We start from the raw sequence: 21,934 nt of genomic DNA, 5'->3' as shown, positions 1-21,934 counted from the left end.
TCTTTTAAATAAGAAAGGAAAAGAAAAATATACGTATGCATTATTTTATATTTACCTGTGTAATTATCTTTACTTGTGCTCTTAATTTCTTTTATGTGGATTCAAGTTACTGCCTAGAGCCCTTTCATTTTAACCTGAATGACTCCCTTTAATATTCCTTGTAGGGCAGATCTCCTAGCAATAAATATTCTTTTTTTTTTTTTTGTCAATGTCTTAATTTCATTTTCATTTTTGAAGGATAGATATACTGGATATGGACTCCTTTGTTGGCAGCGTTTTCCTTTCAGCACCTTGAATATGTCAACACCCTGCTTCACAAACTTTGTGATTCCTGATAAGAAATCCACTGTTAATCTTATTGAGGTGATGAGTTACTTTTCTCTGCTTTTTGCTCTTGGTCTTTACTTTTGACAGTTTGACTATCAGTGGCATATCTGTGTCTAGATATGGATCTCTTTGAGTTTACCCTACTTGGAGTTTGTTAAGTTTCTTGGATGGGCAGATGGATTTCTTTCTTTTTTTTTTTTTTTTTAATCAAATATGTGATATTATTTTTTTAAAAATATTCCTTCTGCACCTTTCTCTTTCTCCTTTCCTTTTAGGATTCCCATTATGCATAGTTGATATGTTTGATGGTATCCCACAGGTCTCTGAGGCTCTGTTCATTTATCTTCATTCCTTTTTCCTTTCTGTTGCTCAAACTCAATACTCTCAATTGACCTGTCTTCAAGTTTGCTGATTCCTTCTTCTGCCAACTCAATTCTGCTGTTGAGTCCCTTCACTGAATTTTTCACTCCAATTATGGCATTGTATTTATCAACTCCAGAATATCTATTGGGTTCTTCTAAAGTAATTTCTATCTCTTTTTTGATGTCTCTATTTGGTGATATAGCATCTCACACTCGCCTTTCATTCTTTAGACATGGCTTCCTTTAGACTTTTGAACATATTTAAAATAGCTAATTTTAAATCTTTGTCTAGTAAGTCCAATGTCTTGGCTTCCAAAGGGACGGGTTCCTATGTATGAGCCACATATCCCTGTTTTTTTCAATGTCTTTTTTAATTATTGAAAACTGGACAATTTTAGTAACATAATGTGGCAACTCTGGAAATCAGACTTTCTCCCTCCCTAGGGCTTTTGCTTTTGCTGTTTGCTGTTGTTACTGTTTGTTTAGTGACTGTCCTGGACTAATTCTGTCAAGTGTGCATGATTACTGAAATCTCTGCTTGGTTAGCTTAATGGTCAGCTTTTCATTGAACAGAGATTTTCATAAATGCCTTGAACCAGTTAGTTGCCAGCCTTTTCTGAGGGCCTGTGAGTGTTGGGGTATACTTTCTGTGCTGTGGCAGGTGGTTTATAACTGCCTTAACCTTAATTTCCACTTGTACAGATCCTCAAGGTCAGCCAGAGTTGAGACATACGGTTTTGCTAAGGTATTTCTTGAGCATACACCCAGCCTTGCATGTGTGCATGGTCTTCTGGATGCCTAGGTCTATATTAGAGCTTTTTGAAGCCACCTTTGGAGAGCTGACAGCTCCTTTCTTTTTTTTCAGTTGTCTGTCAGCTTCTTTCAGCCCCAAACGGTAAAACTGCCTCAGTGACTGTGATGTTAAAAATTGCCACTGATTGTTTTTGACAAATGCTGTGGGGATAAAACTGGGTGAGCTCTGAGTCAGGTCAGATAAAGACAAGCCCTAAGAATGGAGCTTTCCAGCAAGCCATGAGACAGGTTAAATGTGATAATTCTCTGGGGGTGGAGCTTTTGGTGAGCTCTAAACCCATCTGACTCCTCCAGCAGCAGCTAGGCTGCTGGTTTTCATAGCTATCCTACTTGCAAGGCTGTTGGTTTTCAAGGCCACCACAGAGCTGAGGGAGAAGGATGGGATTAGGGTAAATTAAAACACAGCAAAATTCACTACTGTCACTGAAATTCAGCCATTGAAAAAATTCCTTAGGTTGTTGTAAGTATTCAGTTAATTTCCAGAGTCCTCAAAAAGTTGATTTTGACAATTTTTGATAGTATTCTTGTTGCTTTTATGAAGGAGTAGGGTTTAAGAGGTCCTTTCTCTCTCATTCTAGAAGTGTTTCTATCCATGTACAAAATTTGACAACCTGTTTTGTTCTCTAATAGTTGCCTTTTGTAAAAAAATTGAAGTACCATCTGTTACAATGCGCCAATTTCTGGTGTACAGCACAATGTCCCAGTCATGCATATACATACATATATTCATTTTCATATACTTTTTCATTTAAGATTATTATAAGATATTGAACACAACTCCCTGTGCTATACAGCAGAAACTTTTTAAAAATCTATTTTTATATATAGTGATAGTTGCCTTTTTATATGTGTGTTGAGACCTAATTTATTCATGTTAACTGCTGAATAGTATCCTAATTTATAAGTAAACCACCATTTGTTAATCAGCCTTCTTAGTAAGAGACAGTTATTATCTTCCAATTTTTGTTCTTATCAATAATACTATAATAAACATCTTTGTGCACGTCTGTGCACATGTGTGAGAGCTTCTCTAGGGCATACATCTAGAAACCTGTTTGCTGAGGCATAGTGTCTGTGCCTAAAGGTATCCTTAGGTTTACTTAATATTTCCAAGTTTCTAATCTGCCAGCAACTGCCAACCCATCAGCAATGAAAAAGAGGTTCTTGTTTCATCACATTCTTGCCAACACTTGGAATCATCAGATTTTGTTCAGATAATCCAATGGGTATGAAACAGTATCTCATTGTTTCTTTATTTGCATTTAAAGGAGGATATTTTGGAATCTAAGTCAAGTCTATGAAGACGATAGACATGCTTTCAGCTGGTAAGTTGTCAAAAAACCAATGGGAGTTAGTTTTCCTGGTAAAGAATGTATCTTTGAGCTATTCCCGCTGAGGCCAGACCCTAACGGGCACCTCTGCCCCCTCCTTCTGCAGCTGCCGATCTTTTCCTGGTTGAGCTTCAGATGACATCACAGCCCTAGCTGACCTCTTGACTGCAGTGAGGGGTGTTAAGCAGAAGGCCAAGATAAGCTTTGCCTGGACTCTGAATCTGCAAAAACTATGAGATAGTAAATATATGGTGTTTGAAGCCTCTAGGCTGTGGGAATATTGTTAGGCAGCACCACATAACTGATATGGGAGAGAAGGACAGACTGCCAACCTTCGGGATTCTATGGGTCTCCTTTACTGGGTTTGGGCTCCACCCCATGAGAGAGCAGTAGATCTGGGTCCTAAAGACCATCATCTGTTTACTTTTCTGTCACCTGGGGCAGGGACCTGTCTGTAACCTCAGTGCCCGCACAGTGTGTGTGGCACAGCATGGGTGACCCATCGTTATGTGTCAAATGCTAAATTGAAGAGTGGGATGACCCTTCAGAGGACCAGGGAAACCCAGCTGCAAAACACAAAGAGCCAGGCCTGAAGATCCTCAGAAACAAGGTCAGTCTGGGGCTGAAATAACCCATTTGTCTCCTTTTATGAGGACCATCAGAGAGCCCCATCGGAAGTGTGAGCATCACCGAAACCATGATGGTGTGACCATGGGTTTCGGCATTAGGGGCAGTGTAGGGCAGTGGTTAGCACATGGGGGTCTTGGGCCCATGGGATTTGGTCCAAGATGCTGACTCGGCCCCTTCCTGGTTCCCTTTCACTGCTAAACCTCAGTTTCTCATCTGTAAAATGGGGTCAACAGTGGTGCTCATCTTGTAGGTCTGAGGATTCACTACCTAAAATTCGTAGCACATAGTAAATGCTCAGCTAACGCATCTCATGAGAAACAGATTTGAATAGAGCACTGCTGTGTAAGCTGGTGAGCCCCAGGCAGCTAAAATCGTGCAGACTGGAGCCCAGTTTTCCTTTCCAGGGGCCACAGGAAGCTGGCTCCAAACATGTGCCAAGGAGAGGAGAAAGCTTGGAGGGGGACCCACGGAAGCCAGGTGGGACGATGCTATCTAAGAAGTCACTAGTTCCTCTTTCCCTTTCTTAGGGAAAAACTGCTGCCCAGACCCAAAAAGAGGTACTGGAGACAGGACTAGTCTGACAAGTAAACAGAGAAGTGGTTGTGCGACAGAGATAATTCATGGGGCGTAGAGAATGCCCGCCCTCCCACCCCCTCACCCCAGAATTACCCACAGGCTGGCCAATCACTGCACCTGACATTGCCACCATTCGGTCTGTTGCTAGAGGCCCCGGGAAATGTGGTATGTCAACTTACACTCATCCAGCATCTCCTTAGTGCCTACAGTGTCCAGACCATTGCGGGAGAAAGAGCCACACACATTTGTCTCGTAATTTACGAGGTACTTGAATTGCTAATCTGATCATTGTGACAGTGCTCCCAAGCAGGTATTTATGATGATCCCCATTTTGCAGAGGAGGAAACTGAGGCATCATGAGGTTAAGGGTTAACGGGCTTCTTGCAAGTCAAGCATGCAGTAAGTAGCAGAGACAGAAAGCAAATTGCATCTGGCTCCAAGTTCTTGGTGTTTTGGGTTTTTTTTTTAAGTCCTAGCTGCTGTCAAGAAGTTTACGGAAAACAGGTAAGTCAGCCAATTGAGAAAATGTTCAAGGGGTTTTCAAACTTGGTTCCCTGGTGCTCTAGGGGTCTCCCTGGGTGCTGGGAGGTGGGAGGGTTGACAGGTGGGTGGCACTGGGCCTCCGGCTCCCCAGGCATGGCGACCAGATCTACTCCCCTTTCTTCTGTCTCTGGAGGTACAAACTGTTCGATTTTCCAGGAGAGATAATAAAACAGTAAACCAAACGAGAATTTCTTGAATACCTGTTGTGCATCACACCCGGAGTGGCGGGAAGAGCCACTTCAGGGAGTGTTGAGAGGAGCTTACAAAACAACCCTCTTGTGAAAGGTTGAAGAACAATAAAAAATTAAATAACGGCTCAATTTAGCAACAGATGAGCTGTCCCACGGCCGCATCTGGCTCCCTAATTAATTGCTTCAGCAGTGACTTGGGTGGTCAACGGAGAGCGAGGATCTGTTTAGCTGAGTAACCCAGTACCACCCATTATCAGCAACAGGGAGCAGGAGCCTGGAGCGATGAAACCCAGGCCGGGCAAGTTTGGACAGGGAGGAGACAGATGGGAAGGAGGGAGGTGGTAAGGACCGGCAAGGCGCAGGATTATGGCAAGAGGTCTCTCTGAACAGAGGGCGGCACCAAAGGCTGGTATAGCTCGGGGATCACTGCAGGTCTGCACCCCGTTGATGAGGGCTCTCCTCTTAAAAAGCCCTGCCCCACCCCTCTCCCACGCCCTCTAATCCCCCTGCCATATGCTGGCCCTCTGGACCCTGCTGGACAGAGACCAGATGCTGGCCAGGTGGAAATCCCATCCCTGCCTCTCTGTAACGTAAATACACGGGTGATAACGACACCCACCTTATGGGGCTGCCTGGAGAGCAAACTGGATCACGCACCAGAAAGGGCCTGGCACCGTCTGCTGCTGGCACCTGACGTGTTCTCAATAAATGTTATTGGCTACTCTCTGCAGCTACATTCAACATGGGCAGGCTGGGAACAAGCTCTTCTTGGTTTTTATTCACTCATTTAACAAGCATTTAATGGGCACCTACTCTGTGCCAGGCACCACGCTGGGAGCCCAGGCCAGAGACTGAAAAGTTCATTTTCCTTAAGTAGCTCCCAGTGCACTGGGGAGGCGGAGGGCGGCCAATCCCAGTTCCGGGTAAGTGTTGGAACGCCTTCCTGGTAACAACGAGGTAAGTTCACATTTACTGCTTGCCATGTGCCAGTGAGGATGAGCTTTATGTGTATTATTATCTCACTTGAGCTTTACAAGGGGGGAAGCTGAGGCTCTGAAAAGCTCTGAGGGCCACGTCTTTGGCCCAAGGGCACGTGACCCATAGGTGGCGTGAAATCTTAGCTATTATTTATTATTAGAGCAGTCCTTGCTTTTGCATGGTTCTGATATGCATGAACTTCAGTTACCAAGTTTAAAAAAATAACACTAACCACTCGCCTCCCCCTTCCCCCCACGACCAAAGTGGTTCCAATTTCACCGACCGCGGTATATGAAGTGTGAGTGATTGCACAAAGTACAAACTTTGCTGCCAGCTCTTCAGGCCACAGATCACTATGTAAATAATCGATGTGCGTCACAGTCAGTGACCCATCACGTCGCTTCTTTCCAAGTCTGCTGGCGACTGGTCATTGAGCATCTGCCGTTCAGTTCACACGCAGACAGTGAGTGCTGACTCCCTGTCTCTCAGGGACAACCCGTGTGACATTTTATACAAATAGACAATAAAAGGAATGAACTGGCCAACAGAGATGAAAGAGCAGTGCAGCAAAGAAGCGAAAAAGTGACGCTGGAAGTGAGATCTGAATCAGGCTTCGGTGGGGTTTGTCACTGGAGATAATCAAGGGTCGGGGTTCTCCAGAGAAACAAATTATAGAAGACAATTGTCTATCTATCTATCTAACTACATATATATCAGTTATGATGCACAGAGATGATATATATATATATACTCTAGACAGAAAGACAGACAGATAGATAGGCAGATGGAAGGATGGATGGATGGAAGGATGGATGGGTGGGTGGATGGGTGGATGGATGGATAGGTAGGTAGGTAGGTAAGTAGAAGGATGGATAAATGGATAGATAGATAGATAGATAGATAGACAGACAGATAGAAAGATAGAGAGATAGAGAGAGAGATAGAGAGATGAATGGATAGATAGACAGGTAGATAAAGGAGGTTGCTAAGTCCAAAATCTGTAGGGTAGGCCAGCAGGTTGCAGACACAGTTGATGCTGCAGCTTGGGTTTAAACGCTATCTGTAAGCAGAATTCCCTCTTCCTTGGGGGGAAATCAATCTTTTTCTATGAAAGCCTTCAACTGATTGGATGAGGCCCACTCATACTATGGAGGGTAATCTGCTTTACTCAAAGTCCACCAATTTAAATGTTAATTGCATCTGAAAAGTCTCTTCACAGAAGTTTCCAGAATAACGTTTGACCAAATATCTGGGTACTGCGGCCCAGCCAAGTTGACATAAAATTAACCATGAGAGGATTACAGGCTTACAGAAGAAACAGATGATCGTGGGAACGTTGACACTGTCTCTATTTAAGAGGCTCTAGACCTGCTGCCAGAGGAAGACAGATTTACTGACATAAATGAGGGAAGTGGTTGTGACGAAAAGGATGAAGATATCCCAGAGGAAGTGAGGCCAGCAGGAACGCTCCAAGATATTTCACGACACTGAAAGTACAATGGATAAAATGTTGGAAACTGACCCAGTCTTAGAGAGGAATATGACAGTTTGCTAAGGCCTATAAAAGATGCTCCCTCAATATTACGAGTTAAACAACCAGAAGAAAGCAAGCGCTGTTCAAACTATTTTTGATGGCTTTTACACAAGGAAATACAAGACTTTAATTCTCAATGTTTCCAATGGTCTAAATTAAACTATACTAAACACATGTTAGTTTTACTAGTTTCTCATTTCCTTAAACATTTATAACTGACAGTAAGAGAGTTTTCAATGTTTGGACAGAAAAAAAAAGTTAAAGGTCACAGAATAATCTTATTTTATCCCATTGATTTTTAAGATCGTTTTGCACAATTTGAGCTTGTACGTCCTGAAGGTCTGCATGACCATGCGAAGCAAGGACTGTCTGCTTTATTTGTAACATTAACATCATTATGATCATCACCATCATCAACACCATCATCTCCTCCACTGGCAAATGCCCAGGGTGCGGGGCCAGGCGTCAAGTTCCTTTTGACACCTTTTTCTGACTCTGGACAGGGGGTTTCATGCAAAATCCCCGGCCAAGGCCTTCCCATGCTCTGGCCAACTCTCTCTTCCCTCTGCAGGGGATTCAGGATTCTCTACAGCCTCAGGAAGTTCCCAAGAAGGAAAGCTCGGTTTACACACCAATAAAAATAACCCAGGGGTGATAAACAGCCCCATGTCTCCAGGGCTAGCTGCTCTTACGCAACGTGCCTTGATTTCAAAAGCCCCACATGGCACCAGGACACGACTCAGACTGTGATGTACACCCTGGTTGACAGCACAGGGAGGGGCCCCCTCTGTCCGCAATGTCTGGTGACTTTGGCTGTGACATGAGGTGGTCCATTCACAACAGAAGGCACACAGAAAGAGCACAGCCAGTTGGATTGACTTAAATACGGATATTTCTTTTCAGTTTCTATTTTTGGTAAGATATATAAGGAATGGATGATCTTAGCAGAAAACTCAAAATACACATAGACCAAAAGGAAAAACATCAAAACCACCTATAGTCCAATCACCAGAGAGCATTGCCGCTGACTTCATCCATACAGAGTTTTCTAGAAGCTACATACCAAAAGTACATAGTGCAGAGCATCAGATTGCAGACTCTGGAGTCACTTTGTAAGTCTGTTGCCCAGATAGAGGGTTTCCGTGTTCTCTCCACTGCAAAAGAAGGCAGGAGGAGGTCTCTGTGTGCATCCTTGTTTCTTCAGGATAAATTCTTCAAGGGCAACTTAAGTGTCAAAGAGGATGCACATTTTAATGGATTTGTTCATCCCTTCCCCAGTCAGGAAACTGATTAAAATGGGTTACCTGGAATTTTTGAAGTAGGAATTGGTACCCTAACCAACCACCAGAGAGAGGGGGGTGCCCAGAAGGGCTGAGCCTCCTACCCAGGGCACACAATAATTGTCATCACTGGAATATCAGCTCCGTGAGGGCAGGGACGGTGTCTGCCCTGCTCACTGCTGTGTGCCCGCTCCCCCAGTGATGGAATCAGAAGAAGAACCAGAATTTTCTGGAACCAACTGGAGCCCTGAGGTCTCCACATGGTTCTGCTAACCACTTTTTAAGAGATACCAAGCTGGATTCTTCCACCATGCAGGCTTTGTTAAATTCTATAATGAATAAAATATCAGCCAACTCACTTCAAAGAGAAAAGGAGGGCGCCAGAAAACCCCCAGAAGGAGGACACGGAACAAAGCCAGCCAGCTACGAGAGGTGAAAATAAATAAATGCGTCATTTGTATTGTCATTTGATTGACATGTCTTGAATCATTTATGGCGAGCTCCACCTCTTTCTAATAATATGGAAATCGGAACATGTTGCTTTCAGTCATGATTATGAGTGCGTTTCAGAGCGTGTTCGCAGGTGAGGGAGACGTGTTGGTGGTGGCACGGCCGCTAAGGTACACGGTCATTTATGGGTGTCAGCAGGCGGCCACCGTGGGCTTCCTGCAGTGTGGTGGCCTTCAACATGTGGTCAGAGAGGGAAATGTCATTTGTCCTTGTACAAGTGATCACCCAGTCACCGCCATGCACCAGGGCTTTGCAGAACTGGTCGTTCACTTCGCTGGGACCGAATGCTGCATGAACGCCTACTGTGTACTGGGCCCCATGTTGGACGTTGTGCCAACAACAAAGTCTGGAGAGCAAGACAGACAGATACAGAAACAAGTAGCCACCTCTCCCACCTGGGTCGGGCTTACTCTTTAAAAATAATGTTTTTTATGCATCAACTACTTGGATTCTCCCAGAAGCCTTAGCTGGGGAGTCTTCTAGACTCAGGCTGACCCAGCTTGAGCTCCTGGCTCTGCCACTCACTGGGGAAAGCGACTCACCCTTCCCAGCCTCCTCTTCCTCCTCTGTAAAACGGGTGCTGGTGATGCCAGATAAAACATGAGATGCTTTGTTAGTGTAAGTATATCCCAACTATTGCACAGGTTATACTTATACCACAAAATATTATTCACTATTCCTCTGAAACTCCAATCGAACTGGGGCCTGCTGTCTCCGTTTGCTAAACCTGGTGATCCTGGAAGGGAAGACTGGGATGCTTTCTGATGGATGCCTCTCAGGGCAGTCAACACTCGCCTGGTGCTCCCAGAGCAGGGGGCAGACGGGCCACAGTGGCCCCATAAAGGGGTTCTAAGCAAGGCACCAACAGCATCCCTGAGCGATTTCTTACTCCCCATCCCCAAACCTTCACATCAGGCAGATTCCCAGGCCCAGCAAAGCTGCAGGTAGATCGTCAAGTTTGCAGCCAAGTATCACAGGCTGTTGACTGAAAAGACAAGACCCTTCACGATCGGTCAGCTAATCCACCTCTGATTTTGCTGAGGAGGCCGGGAGAGGTTTGGTCACTTGCCTAAGGCTGGGGTCACCAACTCCAGTACCGCAGGGGCCAACCAGGAGAGATAGAGGCTTTCTAAGATGGTAAGAAGTGGTGGAGACTGGCAAACTGGAGAGAAGGGGCCCTCTAATGGGGCAGTAGCAGTGGCCTATTTCCCACAGACATGAGGGAATGAGGACCCAGAGTAGTCAGTGCCTCTGAAATTCCCCTGGGAAGCTGGAAATCTGTGTGTGTGTTTCCTGTGAACTCTCTCAGTTTGGAAATGCTGGCACCTAACTGGAAATTCTTAAGAACACTGTATGGGCCAAGGAAAATATGTCAGCAGGCCAGACTGGGCCCTGGGGTCACCACGTGCAATCTCTGGTCTATGGCCCCACAGGACATCGGAATCACAGCCAGGGTTCCTGGGCCAAGGTACTTTCTATCACGCCAGGAAAAGGCCATGAGAAGAAGCGCCACATGGGAGGAGGGAACTGGGAGTGGAAACATGGGGCGAGGGGTGGGGGGGATGGCCAGCAGCTCCTACCCAGTCTCCAGTGGGGGTTTAGAGAGGGAAATCCTGTGCACTACTTTATTTTAAGAGAGGTGGAATTTATGGAGCATAAAATTAACCACTGTAACATATACAGTTCAGCAGCATTTACTACAATCACAATGTCATGCAACCATCACCCCAATCTAGTTCCAAAACATTCTCATCACCCACAAAAGGAAACTCTGTACCTGTTAAGCAGTCCCTCACCATCCTCCCTTCCCCTCCAGCCCTGGCAACCACTAATCTGCTTTCTATCTCTACAGATTTACCTATTCTGGATATTTCATATAGATGGAATCCTACAATATGTGGCCTTTTACATACGGCTTCTTTCACTTAGCATCATGTCTTTAGGGTTCATCCATGCTGTAGCAGGTGTCAGTATCTTATTCCTTTTTATGGCCATATAATATTCCATCATCTGAATGGGCCACTTTTTGTTTATCCTCCCATTGACAGATATCTGAGTATTTTCACCTTCCAGCTATGGTGAATAGTCCCCAGGCTCACTTTTGAAGGGAAGGTAACCCCACGCTGGTGTTTGTGGTCACAGGGTTGACAGACCCATTTACACACAGCCAGCATAGTGCTAGGGCCCACAGAAATGTCTTAATTCCTTTGAAAATCAGAAATAAGAAACCTGACTTTCAGAGTCGAAGAAAGTGTTTTGATTTTGAATTTGGCCTGGATTATATTTGTCTTTTATACCAAACCAGCCATAAAATACAAGCATGGAGGAAGGAACTCACAAAGGCAAAAGAGACTAGAGCACACAAAAAAAGTGGCCCTGCAGGGACACAGAAAAGCCAAGGACCTGGAGTTAGAGAAACCACAGGGGGACCCCTGTTCTCTGACCCACCGGTCTTGTGAGTGCATGCCCAGGGGTCAGGTTCTTTGTCCTGTTCAACATGGCATCCTCCACGGCAGAACAGGGCCTGGCATGCAGTAGGGACTCAAGAAATACAGAAAGAATGAATGAATCTAAGATGAGTCACCGAGATTCTCTGTGCCTTGATTTCCTCCTCCAAGACATGGGGAAAAAAAATCATCTTTGTCTCTGTGGCTGGCTGAGAGGGTGAAAAGGCTGTGCCTGGTGCCAGGAAGGGAGAAAGCCTTCCAGAATCTCCTTCCTCCCCTTTGTTGTTTCGGCCGGGTGGGGGCGGGGTGAAGTTGACAGCCGACTTACGAGAAGCAAATTTCCATCAAACCCAAGGTGCATTTGCTCCTGTCTTTGAGCAAACACATCAGGTATTTCGACATCTGGGCTGAGGAGCCTGGGGTCTGGGGAGAGGGGGTGATTAGCAGGCAAAACCACAAAGAAAACGGCAAAGAAAATGATGCCAGAGAGAAACAAGTACTAACAGGGAAGGGCCAGTGAGTGAGTGTGTATGTGTGTCTGTAAATGCATTTTGTGTGTCTGTGTGAGAACCGTGTGTGTTTGTCAGTGTCCACATGTGCACGTGGGTGCGTGCACGTGTGCACGTGCACATGGTGGGTAGAAGGGGTGGAGGGGGATGCGGGGGGGGCGTGGCAGGGTTGGGGGAAGCAGCTCTGTGATCATAGACGTGAATTCTGCTTTGACTTAAGTCAAGTCGAGACTGCACACTTCTAGGGGCGGGCAGCAGGGTGGGGTCTGAAAGCAGGAAATGCCCATATCTGGGTTTTGTCTAGATGAGAGGAAATTCTTTGCCCAAGGCAACAGTCCCCCCCTGGGGTGTGACCTCCTCTGTGGGTGACTGGGAACTCGAGAAAGCCCGGATCCTCTTCAAACTCAATTTGCATTAGAAATCAATGTGGGTCCTTTTTTTTCTTTTTCTCTTTCTTCAGGCCCTGAGACGCCAAGACCCTCAAGCGGGTAATAATGATGCTTTTCAGACCAGGACTTCAAACTGCTGAGCTGTGATTAGTCTCCTTTCAAAATTAGGAAAACTGGGGTGACTTGAAGGAATCCACTGACAGGTCAAAGGGAGGCTCATGGAAACATCGGCCCCACGCAGGGTCCCACTTACGAGGGGCCACAGCACAAGGAGGCCCTGCTGGTTTCTGGACAGAAGTAAACTGAATCTCTTATTGAGGTCTCCAGGGCAAAACTCTGCAGGCCAAGGAGGCAGGCTACTGTTAGAACATTCTGGAAGACCTTTCTGTGATCAGCACTGTCCAGAAACCTCCGCGTGTCATGGGAATAAGAGGCAGCTTATTGGTCGGAATAAAGTTTGAGTCCTGTGAAGGGAGCTCAGTTTTCTCATCTGTGAAGTGGGGATCGTGTCCTTCGGTGTAGGGTTCATTGTTTGAGGACTAAACAGATATGGGGAAGTTTAGCACAGTGTATGGCGCAGACCCGAGAAGTGGTAATCATCAGTCATCATCATCATCTCCCAGAAGGCTACCTCCCTAGCAACGGAGATCCCTGAGAATCTCAAAATTCAAAGACCTGAGGAGGCTAAGAAAACTCAGCCCCCACTCCTGGTCACTGCTGCTGAGGGATGAGATCAACTCCATAAAAACAGTGACAAGATTTCCTGATAGGCGGTCACTGTCCCCTGGCTTCCTGGGGAACCTTGGTGATGTGGGCTGAAGAGGGTCTAAGAAACCTTGTGTCAAGAATGTTGGATTTCAAGTTGGAACTTCCAAAATTTTACTCTCTGGAAGAGCTGGTCTAAGGGTGTGTGTCCACAGACCCCAAACAGATGACTGGCTTTGGGGGAGTAGGTGTCCTGGAAAGGGGCTGGGTTTGGAGGGAACCTCAGAGTTCTGCAGACCTGGGTTCAAAGCCCACCTCTGCTGCATCTCTGCTGTGTGGGCCCGAGCGAATGATGTCGTATTAATATGCTATCTTGGGATGGCAAATAGCAGACAGTAGGCACATCGTAGGAGGTCTAAAATGGTGGTTCTGTTGGTTGGATCAATTCAATTGGTGAATGGACTGGTTTGAGACAATCAAAATGATTCTCTACAGTGAATTGGGTTGGTTTTTTTTTTTTCAGTCCACAGACATTTACAAAGAACCTGTTGTGTGCCAGATCCTGGGGGCTCAACCGGAAATGAGACAGGACCACTGTTCAGGGAAGAAGGATGCCACTGAATGCTAGTAATGTATGTAGTCTGATCACCATGCTTCTCCTGAGAGGCACTCGCTCAAGCAGAGAGTGACATACTCCCCTCAGGTGCTTCCCTGCCAGAGGGGCCTCCTGGGAGGGTAGACCCAACCACAGATCTTTGGAACTGCTACAGTAGTCCCTGGGGACACGAGGTGACAGCAGATGGCTTTCCAATCCCAGACAAACAGAAGAAAAAGGTTGCTGAGCCATCAGTTGGGAGGGTTTCCCTGCAGGTCAAATACTGAGGTGCAGCCCAGTTCCTCAGGAGCCTCTCTGAGATAAAAAGACTCATCCAGCATCAAGCAAAATTGACACGAGGGCATCTGGGCCACCAGCTACCAGCCAAGAAGCCCCCAGAGGGTTGTTTACTGACAGAGATGGGCCTTTCCCCGACGCTTGGGTCCAACCTGCAGCTGCAGAGGTCATAGGGTTGGCTGAGGACAGGTTCCCGAGGAAAAGGAAGGGGGAGGGGAATGGGGGTCATTTGGCCTTGGGTCTTCAGGCCCAGTGAGAGCTCTCTTTGGGTTCTCTCTGGTCCCAGGCCGGGAAGCAGCCTGGTCCTCCAGCTTCCCAGGTGTGTGCTGGCCAGGAGGAGAGGAGCATGGATGAAGTTAGAATGCTGGAGGACCAGGTGTGTGCGAGCAGCCTCCCCTGGCATGAAAGCTCATCTTGCTAAAGTACCTGTTCAGTCTCCGAGTGCTGCCGTAACAAAGTACCACAACCTGGATGGCTTAGGACACTAGAACTTGTTCTCAAGTTGCGGAAGCCAGAAGTCTGAAATCAAGGTATCAGCAGAGCCGTGGTCCCTCCCAAGTCTCTCGAGGGGGACCCTTCCTTGCAGCTTCTAGTCTCTGGTGGTTGCCTGATGTCCTTGGTGTTCCTTGCCTTTGTAGACGCATCCCTCCAATCTCAACCACCTACTTCCCATCTCTGCCTCCCCATGGTCTCTGGGTCCAAATCTTCCTCTTCTTACAAGAACACCAGATTGGAAGAGGATCCACCCCACTCCAGTCTGAGCTCACCTTAACTAATCACAAATGCAGGAACTATTTTCAACTAAGGTCACATTCACAGGTTCAGGGTAGACATGAATTGGAGGGATACTGTTCAACTCTGTTCACTACCCAAGCATTGGAACCATAATATCCTGGGTTCAAATCCCATCTTTGCACTTGTAGGCTGCGGACGTCAGGTATACCTCTTAATCCCACCAGGCCTCCATTTCAACATCAGAAAAATGGGGAAGTAGGGCATGCCCAGTAAGGTCACTGTGAAGATTTGAACTAATGTATGTAGAACGCGTAGTAGGTCTCACAAAATGGAAGAGGTCTTTATCTTTATTTCTGTAGGACTCTGTCTTGGATGTGTCCATTCCCTGCAGCTGGAGCAAAGCTCTGGCTCCAGGTGTTTCCATCCCGACACGCAGTGGCGCTCCCCGGGAGCAGTGGAAGTCGGGCATGGGCGCATGCGCAGCCTCCTGCTGCGGTCGCCGCCAGCATTCCTGGTGCACCTGCCCATCTTCTGGGCGGAGGCCAGGATGTGGCAGTCCTCGCAAGAGGCAAGCACGTGTCCAGGGGAAGCCAGAGGGACTGAGTGATGTAATTCCAGAAGGGAAACGTCCACAGGATTCCTTCCATTTTTCCCAAGTTCCAGGCTGAGCAGGTGGTAGTGAGGATGTGTCTTCAGACACATCCCAGAACTCTGAGAATGTGGGATCTGGCTGGAGCTGTGCTCAAACAGCTGTGTGGGCATCATAAATCTCTGCTGGAGATGAGGCACCGAGGCTCTCAACGAGTCCTGCTAATGGTAAATCTTTCAGCACCCACAGCGCAAGACCTGGACTCTGAGAACATCAAGGTGAGACTGTCTGCCTCCCTCAGTCTATGCCCCTCCAAATGTGGAGGGTTGTCTCCTTCACTGAAAGCATCAGGGGAGCTTTAACTGCAAAGCAGACGTGCTCCAGATCCAATCTGAATGCCTCGGAACCTAGGCTCTTACCTGCAAACTCTCTACCAGGAAGGAACCCTCTTCTGCAAGACCCTGGGTGATTTGGACGAGTTTAGGCCAGACAGTGTCCCTTGGGTATTGTGGAGTTTTGTGTGGTTTTCGTTGTTTGCTTTTCAGTGCAGCATATCTTTAAATCCTCACTTTCAAAAAAAGTGGTCATTAGCTTTGATTTACAGGATGGGAAATCAGAAGTTCAGGTCCCTGATTTATCACCTCAGAGACATATGACTTTGAGTAATCCCTTCATCTCTCTTAGACTGCTCACTGCAGAAGGATGAGGATAAAATCTTACTGGCTGGATACAAGGGTGAAATGAGATACTCTGTGGCTATCAATCAGAGTTTTAGTTGGAAACAACCTGGGGTACTGCTCATAAATCCATTCCTCAAAAAACAAAAAACTCTGATTTGTAGCACTTGCCAATTTCCATGGTGTAAATACTCCCATCACTGCTGATTTTAAGCTACCGATGTGACGTTGCTAAATGAGGAGTTGGGAAGAGGAATCAACCATTGGTTCTCCTGAGCTGAGCTGAGCCAGCTCCAGCACAGCCCTGAAGACAATAGACACAAATTCTGGCTAATTGTATCACAGAAGAAATGCACTCAAAGGATATGGGATAGCATGCAGAATTCCCAGCTGGTAAATTAAACTCGGAGTTTGTGCAGGTGGGAGTCACACCCCAAATCACCTGAGAAGCAGTCCAATGGTGAAGATGCTGCTACTGTCCCCTCTGGCACAGATACAGTAATGTGCCCTGTCATCACCAACAATTCTGTACACTGGTCAATGCCACTAAAACTGCAGCCACTGATGTCTCTGAAAACACCACATAGCTCCTGCGAACGCCATCCTTGCCAGCATGGAAAAGGCACGGAGAGGTGTGGTTCCTGCTTCCTCCCACTCTTAGCTTCCATATAATCTAGAAAGGTGCATCTGATTGGTTGAGCCAAGTCCCATGTCTGGGCCGAGCTGCAAAGGATGCTGGGAAAGTGAGTGTATTAGTTTCCTGTGGCTGCTATAACAAATCACCACCGACCAGGTGGTTTAAAACCACATAATTTTATTCTCTTACACTTCTGCAGGCCTGAAGTCCAAAGTCCAGGCGTCAGCCGGGCTGCTCTTCCTCCGGAGGTTCTAGGGAAGAATCTTTCCCGGCCTCTTCTGACTTCTGGTGGCTGACAGCATTCCTCGTGGCTACATCACTCTAGTCTCTGCTTCGGTCTTCACATGGCCTTCTCTTCTTCTCTCTCTGTGTCTCTCCTTTGTGTGTCTCTTATAAGGATACTTGCCATTGGATTTAGGGCCCACTTGGATAATCCAGGAAGATCTCATCTTGAGATCCTTAATTACACTGGCAAAGACCCTTTTCCCCAAATAAGGTCACATTCACAGGTCCCACTGCAGTTGAGTATCTATGTTTTCAGTTTCTATTTTAGGCAGTGAGCTCTGTCTCATAGGATAGGAGATTCCTTAATTATAAGAAGGGGGATCAGCAGCTGGGCAGTCAGAAAAACATCCAGTGACTCTAGAACTAAGGTCACAATTTTTTTTCCGTAAAGAGTCACAGGGTAAATATTTTTGGCTTTGAGGGTCACACAGTTACAACTACTCACCTCTGCCCTTGTCAAACGGAAACAGCCATAGACATTCTGTAAACAAATGGGGGAGGCTGTGTTCTCATAAAACTTTATTCACAAAAACAGGTGTCTGTCTAGATTTGGCTCAAGGGCAATAGATTGCCCACCCCTGTTCTAGAACATAAAGGGGCCCAGCATGTTCCAGAACATGAAGGAGAGCTCAGCAGGTGTTGAGTCGTCAATGCTCGGTGTCTTTGAAAGGTATTGAACAGGGCAGACAGAGCTAGGGCAGAAATGAATAAACAATGAAACCTCACCACAATGCCCCGTGACCCATGCTCTGGAATATACAAGGGTGAAGAACGGTGGTGTCTAACAACATCAACAACAGAAAATTCAAGTTTGTGAGATGAGTTTTACCTGTTTTTGAGCCTAGTGCTAAGTGTGGCCCAAATTTTGATTCCTGGTTTTATACCTCACGACAGCACCCCTGAGCCAGCCAGAGACCCGGGCGCCCACAGTCACAAGGAGGATCAGGGAAGAGTGCAGAGGGATTTATACAAATTAACCCCATCAGAGAAGCACTGGGGGCCGAAGCCCAGTCTGTCCTGCTGGCAATTGGGAGGAGCCATCAATAGCCTCCATGTGGGGTGAATCGCATGAAATCCAGATTTCTCCCTCTGGGATGGTAAGAGAGCACAGGAAACAGTGTCTGAAGGGCAAAGGGGCAATGCTGGTGCTTGTAGTTAAAAACAAAACAAAACACCAAAAAAATACATTGGCTTTGAAGGCTGACAGATCCGGGTCCAAGTCTCAACTCCCTAGTGATCCAATATAGCACTCTCTACCTCTCTGAGACTCAGTTTCCTCATCTGTAAAATGAGAAGAGTTAGAGCCATCCCACCAAAAAGTGACCAGGATTAAACGAAATAATTGTCATAAAAATCATGGCCCCCAGTTACTGAATGCTCAGTAATGCACACTCATCTAGATCCTGACAAGTCTGACTGTGGAATGAAGAGTGAAAGTCTTCATTTTTGAAAGTCAGCACAGCAGAAAGTAGCTGTCAGGGTCAGCGGGCTCCTTCAAGGGAGGCCCCGGGGAAGCCCGCCCTCAGCCCTCCAGGCTGCCCGGACAGCAGCCCTGGCGCAGGATTTCGGAGCTGGCTGCCGACTGGCCTTCGCCCACCCCCTGGCCGTTTCTCCTGACTTTCCTCAGCAGGCGGCAGGTCCTCACTCTTGGAGAGGGGACTTGCTTTCTGGATGGAGCCCAAAGTTAAATGGAGCCAGGTCTGATGAACAAGGTAGGAGATGAAGCTGGCTGGGATCGCTTTGAGAAAAGATCCGTGATTGCAAAATAACGAGCAGGGGTCACTTGAATGGCTTAGAGCCTGGCTCTGAAGGAAATCCCCAGAGAGGAGCTCCAAAAGGGCTTTAAGCACGGGGAGCTTGGCTGGAATAAGTAAGTCCCTGGAGAGGTGACTATGGCAGGGGAAACACTTGTTTGGAAGGGCAAGTTCTGGGGTGTTTGTAGTCTCTCTACGCTATAGTCGTATCTTGCACGATTCATTCATTCATTCATTCATTCAACATGTATGAAGCAGTAGGCCCTGAGCTAGGCACTGGGTGTGGTTGCCAATCTTGACTTCATCCTTACCCTCAGATTTACAGCCATAAACAGACATTATTCCAACTCATATACGGGAACATTGAGACAATGTCACTGGGTCTTTGCAAATGTTGCCTCTAGCGTTGTGCAGTGCACAACCTGTACAAAGGTACGTGGCAGCCTTGCGTGAATGGGAGAAAAAATAAGGGTGTGTGAGTTATATACCTAGGGTCAGGGAGACACTTGATCTGGATCATTAAGGAAGTGAAGTTTTCGAGGAAAGGGAAAACCAGACAGGAACAGTGTGTAACAAAGCACCAGGAGTGCAAGGTGGGTTCAGCAAATGCTGAGACCTTGGGAGGATTTGGAGAGGAGGCAGGCAGGCAGGCTCCAGGCAATGAGGCTGAGGGGACTGGTTTCCTGAGCGTGAGTCAAGATCCCCTGGGGGCTTCTGGGGGAGTCAGAGAGGCCCTAGAATGTCAGACATTCCATTCCTCTGTGTTGGCGGCACAGTCTTTGCCTGAGGGGAAGATGCCGGAAAGCACACTGGCCTTGGCGTAGCACAGATCAGGTCTGGATCTCAGCTCTGCAGCCCTGGGCTGTGTTCTCCAGCCAGTCACTTAACCTCTCTGAGCAGGAGTTTCCTAAGCTGCAAAACGGAGGTCACAGCAATGCTGGGGTTGGGGGACTTGGCAAGATTGGAAGTCAGACATATAACAGGTGTCATAAAAGTTGTTTTCTTTCCTCTCCAAGTTCTGGTCTCAGCCAACCTTTGTGTAGGGGACAGAAACCAATACTTACGGTGCTGACAGCACCAGCCTTCAGTAGGTTGAGCCAGTAGGCGATTATTCTCATTTCAGAAAGTCTTTCTAGATAGTTGGCCCAAGTCTCCTGGTTTCATTCATTAACATAGCATTAGGAGTGCTTTCTCTGTGTTTAGCATCGCCCTTGCTCCTCAGTGGTCTTTTAAAATGCAAATCTGCCCCTATGAGTCCCCAGTGCCTCGGGGTAAATGACTTTTATCAGCGTATTCCATCTACACTGAGGTGGAGGGGTGGGGCACACAGAAATGGGGGGTGTATGTCTCATGTTGAAAGAGAGGAGATGGGGACTCACTCCCCCCGCCCCCGCCCAGAGATAGCCAGGAAGCTCTTGGGATTGGAATCTAAAGAAAGAAGGAAAGGAGCCCCGAGGGCAGACTGAACCCCCAACTCCACTCAGCTACCCGGCCCCTGCGTGGTGTTGTGTGGGGTCCAGCAGACATTCCATGTTCACTGGGGCTGCTCTGTTTGCTAGGCTGGGACTGTAAACACTAGGGAGCCCTTGGGGGACTCACAGTCTGGCTGGGAAACCGAGCATAAATGGAAAAGCAAGGCACAGAGGCCAAGTGCTACTGTAATTGTAACTGCGACGGCTACCTGTCGCCGAGCCTTTACCGAGTCTGGTCCTGTGCTAAAAACCTTGTTACCTGTTATCTCCCCCTTGAGGTGGCGAATAGTAACCACTTTTTGCAGATGAGGAAACTGAGGCTCAGAGCGGTGAAAAATGCCTTGCCCAAGGTCACAAAGCTAGCAGGTGGCAGAGACTACAAAACCCAAGTTCTCCACTGCTAGGTTATTTGGCCAGAATTGGAAAATTAGCCCATAAGTATGAGTCCAAGCAGGGATTTCCCTCTGTTACCTTTCATTGAATTTCAGTGCAGCATCTTGGAAACAAAACCCTCTGAGCCTCTGCTGTCTCACCAGAGACCCCAGAGGTCCCATCTCAACCACAGGAGTCTTCCCAAGACACCCTTCCTACTACAATGTCTCCCCTTCTATGTACGTGCAGGTCCAACATGGGAGAGATAGAATGTGAAATAAGAAATCCTGCAACATAAAAATATGTATGAAATAAAGCCTCCCCCCATTAGGCGCAAAATATGGAATCATGCAAATCTCCCCAGTTTAAAAAAAAAAAAAAAGACATCAGTAACTGCATCATTTCAGAGCCAAGTGGCTCCACTGAAATTTAAATGGTGGTGCACAGTTGCCATGTGCTAGTGACATTTTAATGGATATAAAGAAACAGGCTCACTACCCCTTTCAGGGGTGTGCTGGGATTAGTTGCGGTTCTAATTACGTCAAGATCTTCAAGAATACATTCCTTTTAAAACTGTGACCTCCCTCATGACTGTTTGTGCACGTGTATAAAAATATGTAACCCGTATAAATTACAGGTCTCCAAATGGCCCCTTCTGTGGACTTAGTTGCTTGCAAACAACTGCTGTTTAGCTATCAAATAGGAACTAAATGCTTACTGTATGGAGCCTAAACCCCACAGCAACACTGAATGCAAGTTGTCCCCTCCTCTGCTCCATTCTCTTCTCTTCCATTCCAAACTCTTCAACTCCCAGACTACATTTCCTATTTCATTTTCCCAGCTCTTATTTATGTAGATGAAATAAGTCTCTCTACAAAGTCCTCCTTACTTTTCCCACTTGTCCCATCGCACGTCTGTATTAAATGGAGATTCTACTGAGTCTACAGGGCTAAGGACTTAGACCTGGGCTGGCAAACACTCTAAGGGGAGAAAAGGAAGGAGACAGAAATTCCATCATTGGTACGTAGGTTGGAGATCTAGACTGTCATTACCCCTTGGTCCTATCTCTTTGTACTCTCCCCTGGGCCCCACCATACCTTGCTGACAGCCATTCCTGGCTAGGGGTCATCGCCCCCACCCCCATACCTGCTGCCCACGCCCACCCTAGGCTGCCCCTCTGCCTAGCCTGTCCATCTTCTCCTTCTTTAGGAGTCAGATCCTGCATTGTCTCTTCTGTGTCCCTTCCAGGCCCCCAGGCCCGTTTAGCCACTCCTTCCTCTGGATTCCACCCTCCACACACCCACATTCTTGACAACCTCCTGCAATGGTTTGTTTATAGGTCAATTTTATCTCTAGGCAGTGAGCTCCCAGAGAGTGAGGACTAACTCATTTTCAT

At 46.9% G+C, this 21,934-nt stretch overlaps 1 protein-coding gene across 6 annotated transcripts in view; it reads right to left on the bottom strand.

Moving 5' to 3' along the window:
• C32H12orf49 (chromosome 32 C12orf49 homolog) overlaps positions 1-21,934 on the bottom strand; it is a 317,095-nt gene that overhangs the window by 87,361 nt on the left and 207,800 nt on the right. Inside the window, exon 6 of one of the 6 annotated variants that reach the window (XR_004316678.1) lies at positions 8,349-8,439. The exons of the other annotated variants lie outside the window; for them this stretch is intronic. The gene's annotated coding sequence lies outside the window, so the exon portion shown is untranslated. The remainder of the gene's footprint in view (positions 1-8,348; positions 8,440-21,934) is intronic. 6 annotated transcript variants of the gene reach the window in all.

Source organism: Camelus ferus, chromosome 32 (genome assembly GCF_009834535.1).
Source record: "Camelus ferus isolate YT-003-E chromosome 32, BCGSAC_Cfer_1.0, whole genome shotgun sequence".
NCBI classification, from domain to species: Eukaryota; Metazoa; Chordata; class Mammalia; order Artiodactyla; family Camelidae; genus Camelus; species Camelus ferus.
Note: the sequence above shows the minus strand (reverse complement) of the source record. Positions and strands in the feature narration are given on the sequence as shown.